This window comes from Halichoeres trimaculatus, unplaced genomic scaffold, assembly GCF_033239565.1.
Source record: "Halichoeres trimaculatus isolate MK-OKI-2021-1 unplaced genomic scaffold, fHalTri1.1 fHalTri1_scaffold_4, whole genome shotgun sequence".
In the NCBI taxonomy this organism is placed as follows: domain Eukaryota; kingdom Metazoa; phylum Chordata; class Actinopteri; order Labriformes; family Labridae; genus Halichoeres; species Halichoeres trimaculatus.
In genome coordinates, this window is record NW_027437182.1 from 19,944,293 (window position 1) to 19,950,292 (window position 6,000).

Genomic DNA, 6,000 nt, shown 5'->3' on the forward strand with positions numbered 1-6,000 from the left:
AAATGGGGCCTTAATATCCTCTGAACGGCTGCGTTAGAAAACAATTCATCCCCCGTACAGTGGGAGCCAGTAGTAAAATTAGTGATTCAGACATGAGACGTTTTTTTGAACCAGGCTGTAAATAGGTTAATTTCTGCTTTGAAAACGGCTTTTTTTGGCTTGGTGTGTATGTGACTTCCGGTACTTCTGGAGCCAGCCTCAAGCGAACACTCCAGAAACAGCAGATTTTAGCACTTCCGCATTGTCTCATATTCTCAGACCAGAGGTTGCAGCTTGGTGTGAAGGCAGATTTTTTTTACAGCATTTTTTGCATTTAGGGGTAAAACGTTGCCATGAAAACAAGGTCTTATTCACAAGAGACAAAAGATCTGTATGTAAGTGTTGTCTATTTGTCATGATTTATGTTCATAATTCATACGAAACATGTAATCCATGGTAAATATTTTCACGTGTTGTAGATAAATAAGTTAAGTTATAAATGAGTTAAAACTGAAATGTTAAAAAAAATAAATAAAAATTACGTTTAAAAGAGGAACTGAAGTTCAGAATTTTTTGGTTCCGCTACAGTGGTATTGTGAGACGGACGCATGATATTTAATGTACACAATCTGTGAACCGTGAGACTTTTCAGAAGCAAGAAAAGAAGATTCATCAAAGACTGTATCAAAAACTCTTTTTACATCAAGCAGCTAAAAAGGTAGTGCCTCACCTGTTTGTGTATGTGTTCATATTGTATTTATGATGTATCGTGCAGACACATTTTTGTACTTGGTAATTACAGATTTCACGGCGTAAAGGTATCAATGTCTCAGTGTCTTGTGCTGCAAGACAGCACTAAATAAACGCCCCTTTGAAGGAACCAACCTGTGTCAATTGTTGTGAAAGTAGCTACACTGAACTCCATCGAAATACACACCCCATGACAGCCAGTCAGCATAGAGATCCTGATGGTGGATATTGATTCATTTATTAAACATGTGACTGACTGATTCTTTTTATGTGCAGCTTCCTTGAACAATTACTGACCAATTAGCATAACCTGTCTCAGCTCTACATGTAGTCAAGATCAACCTCGTTGGATAACAGCAGACTGTTGGAAAGGGGACATTCATCAGTTCTCGCAAATGAAGCTACTTATTTTCACAAATCAAGTGAGTAAATAAAAGTCTTTGTGTGTTTGTGCACACGTAAATCAGAGGATAGTTTGTGCATGGGTTGAACCCAACATTACAGAACAGTCACTCTGCATGCCCTACCCTTCCCCACAGAAACCAAAAGTGTATATGAAGTTGTGCACGTTTTGTGTTCATTTTGGTGAAGTAGCCCTTCGTCGAATGATTGAACCTGTGAAATTTCAGCCAGCAGTAACTCGTGGTGTATTATCTGAGATAAACATGCCTAGGTTGAGGGTTTAGGTTGTTTGTTGTTTACTGTTTGGATACCAAGTCAGCGACCTCTTGTTTTCTTTCCGGATTATTTGTTATGGGCTCTAATCGCAGATTAAACAGTGTGTGTGTGTGTGTGTGTGTGTGTGTGTGTGTGTGTGTGTGTGTGTGTGTGTGTGTGTGTGTGTGTGTGTGTGTGTGTGTGTGTTCTTTGCATTATCCAGTTGCATGTGCATGAGATATGTGAAAATGTGTTCGTTGTAATGCTGTGTTTAAATATTAGCAGGTCAGTGAGCAACAACAGATGCATGCTGGGAGTCATTACACACCTCAGTGTGTTTGCTTTGAGGGATAAATGTCGCTGACTGCGGCCTCACAAACTGATCTGTGTACACACACACACACTCAGGTAATCCATTAAAGCAGGCAGGATTGAGAGTTATATCTTACTGGGCTGGAGCACATTCACACACAGCTCTGAGCTGAGTGAGGAGGTGTAATCTTCATCACTCTCCTCTCAGCCGTTAAACGTCGTCACAGAGGCTTTCTGTCTCAGAGAGAGGAGGATGGGGAGGATGAGGAGGGCTTTTCGCAGCAGAACACTGAGTTCATCATTAACCAGCAGAGCTCAGAGAGCTGCAGGCAAACATCCGCTCTGTAAACATTTCTCCATCAGTTTTTCCCCCTCATGTCTCCTGGTCGAGGGGGAGGGGAGGAGAAACAATGAGGGAGCAGCTGAAGATGCTAAAACCGTGACCAGAGTTTGGAGAAGTTAGCTGCATGTGCAGAAAGGGCAGGTCTGATAACATTTCCAAACTCCCTGGTTGATCTTACTCTTATATTTGCATTTCAAGTGATACTTCTTTTTCTTTTTTTGAAAATACCTATGAAAAGTGAAATGAAACCACTAAAACCACTTTATAACCATCAACAATAGCCTCATTTAGAAATTTAGAAAGGTGTGTGTTAAATCCAGATCTATTTCCAACAAAGCAAAACAAAGTTTTCTCTGGTTGCTCTTTTCAGGACACCAATTCAGAGACTTTCAAATTCAAAATTTAACCCTGGATATATACCCTCACCCACCACCTTATTGGGCACACCTGTCCAACTGCTCGTTAACACAAATTTCTAATCAGCCAATCACATGGCAGCAACTCAATGCATTTAGGCATGTTGACATGGTTAAGACGATCTGCTGCAGCTTAAACCGAGCATCAGAATGGGGAAGAAAGGTGATGTAAGAGACTTTGAACGTGGCACGGTTGTTGGTGCAAGATGGGCTGGTCTGAGTATTTCAGAAACTGCTGATCCACTGGGATTTTAACACACAACTATCTCTAGGGTTTACAGAGAATGGTCCCAGAAAGAAAAAATACCCAGTGAGCAGCAGTTCTGTGGGTCAAAATGCCTCGTTGATGCCAGAGGTCAGAGGAGAATGGACAGACTTGATGGAGCTGATAGAAAGGCAACAGTAACTCAAATAACCACTGGTTACAACCGAGGTCTGCAGAAGAGCATCTCTGAACACACAACACGTCCAACCTTGAGGCAGATGGGCGACAGCAGCAGAAGACCACACAGGGTGACCCTCCTGTCAGCTAAGAACAGGGAACTGAGGCTACAATTCACACAGCAACACCAAAACTGGACAAAGACGATTGGAAAAACATTGCCTGGTCTGATGAGTCTGGATTTCTGCTCCATATTTGGATGGTAGGGTCAAAATTTGGCGTCAACAACATCACTGCAAAAAACTGAAATCTTATCAAGTGTTTTTGTCTTTTTTTAAGTAAAAATTGTCTTATTATACTAGATATGAGCCACATTCAACTTATCAATCCAGGAAAATGTCTTGTTTCAAGTTAGAGTACAAAAATGAGGTTTGAATCGCTTGTAACCAGTAAAAAAAATCTGCCAATGGAACAAGAAAAAATTGCTTGAAAATTTCCTTGAGACTAGAACAATGTCTTAATACAAGTAACTTTTCTCTTGTTCCATTGGCAGATTTTTTTTACTGGTTACGAGCAATTCAGACCTCATTTTTGTCCTTAGATAACTTTAAACAAGACATTTTTCAGGATTGGTCATGTGAATTTGGCTCATATTGAGTCTGAAAAGGAATTTTCTAATGAAAATAAGACAAAAACACTTGATAAGATTTCAGTTTTTGCAGTGATGAAAGCATGGATCCATCCTGCCTTGTATCAACGGTTCAGGCTGCTGCTGGTGGTGTAATGGTGTGGGGGATATTTTCTTGGCACACTTTGGGCCCCTTAGTACCAACTGAGCATGGTTTAAAGTCCACAGCTTACCTGAGTATTGTTGCTGACCATGTCCATCCCTTTATGAGCACAGTGTTCCCATCTTCTGATGGCTACTTCCAGCAGGATAACGCTCCATGTCATAAAGCTGGAATCATCTCAGACTGGATTCTTCAACATGACAATGAGTTCCCTGTACTCAAATGGCCTCCACAGTCCCCAGATCTCAATCCAATAGAGCACCTTTGGGATGTGGTGGAGCGGGAGATTCTCATCATGGATGTTCAGCCGTAAAATCTGCAGCAACTGCGTGATGCTATCATGTCAATATGGACCAAACTCTCCAAGGAATGTTTCCAGGACCTTGTTGAATCAATGCCACGAAGGATTAAGTCAGTTCTGAAGGCAAAAGAGGGTCCAACCTGGTACTAGCAAGGTGTACTTAATCAAGTGGCGGGTGAGTGTAGTTCCTTGCCTGATACTGGGTTAATGATCCTGGGGTATCTGCACATCATAGAGCAGATTCAGGTCTGAGATTTGTCTTTAGCAAAGAAGTATTCATTAATAGACTTTGTGATGTTTTTAATCCAAGCTGCATAACTTTATAATTGGTGTCAACTTTGTAAAAGTAAAGCTCATTTCTTAACACTGATTAATTATTCATGGGATGTGATAGATTTCTGAGCTTGGACAGATGGACTCTAGTAAATTAATCTCCTTCATTTACTCATTTGTTTACCGACGTTGTGGGTGAGGAAGCTGTGGCGTGATGGACAAAGAACAGCCCTGCGATGGTGGAAGCTTTAAAGTCAGCGGCTTCTTGTAAAGCTCTGATTTAAAAGCAGCTTCACCAGCTCTGCTCATGCATGCCATCCTGTCTGACAGATCCACTGGTCAAAAAGTGCTGTTTTCACACCACAGTGACACTGAAGGCATCATCCCTGACAGATAGAAAAGGAGGAGAGACAGGAGGTTAGTCAGTTCAAGGAAAGAATGAGGGAGGGAGGGATGGTGATGGGAAACGGAGCTGTGTGAGGGGAAATCCTGTGTGAGTTTGACTCCATTGTGTGCCCACCTGGCCTTCAGCAGATACCTCTGTCAGCTCGGACAAAATCAACCTGTGAGGCCAGATAAGGCAGGCTGCGAGGGTTTGTCACTTTAGAGCGTTTTAGAGGTTTTACTGTTTGTGTGGTGGAGATAAATGCAGATAAAAACACTCACACACACACACATTCACACACAGAGGATTCTTCTAAAATTACTCCACAGACCGACCTTTCATTCACTCATCCTGCCTCTGTCTTCAAAAGCTCTTTGGCTCATGATGCAGAGAGAAAAAGGACTAAAAGCCACAATTGAAACCAGATGAAAGAGGACGAGAGTGAGGAGCACATGTCGTGTCAGCGTCTAACTTCCCCTCATTATCCAATAAGAGAGCAGCAGTGTCAGCGTCCAACCTCATCCTATTATCAGAGAGGGAGCGGCATGTCAGCGGAGCCTGGAATGCTCAGGGGACAGGGAGACGTAAACAAAAAGAGAAAAGTTTAGATTCTCACACACACACACACACACACACACACACACACACAGAGGAAGACTCAGACAGGAGTGTGTCTCAGGCTTTTTAGTGAAACTCTAGAAGGAGCAGCTCCAGGCGTGGTATGCTGATGTAAACACAGCCGGGAGGAGGCGGAGAGGAGCGGAGGAGGATCCTCTCTCCTCGCTCTGCTTTCTGTCTGAGGGGGAGAAGGACACACACTAACAGAAACATTACATCATCACCTGTAACACACTGCTCCACTGACAAGTCACATAGCTACTATCCTCACAGAACCTCAAAGTGGTGATAAAATGTTTCCTGAACTTTCTACGAGTTTACTGTTTATTTTCTGTTACTTTTTCCACTAAAGTTATTTTGGTGAAAAGAGGCTGAATTCAACTCTCACATTTTGAATTGAAAGGCTCCAGCACAAAAAAGTCCAATATTTTCATTTTTAAGCTGAGAAAGGGAAAAATTGTGTCACATTGCACACTTATTATCTATTTTTATATGAACCAAGCAGGAGCAAGCAACGTCCCCCTTTCAAAATAAAAGCTCAAAATTGAAAAATTCCACCAGAGCGCGCGCACGCACACACACACACACACACACACACACACACACACACACACACACACAAGAAAAAAAACAGAAGTTGAAGACTGAAGCTGTTCCAGGTTCGTAAAATATAGTAGGCAATATTTTGTGTTTTTTTAATTCTTTTTTTCCCCCTTTTTAGTGATTTCCAGCCAAATCTTATTCTGTTCACAGACTCAGGACGAGAGGATTTGCAACCAAAAATACCAGCTGA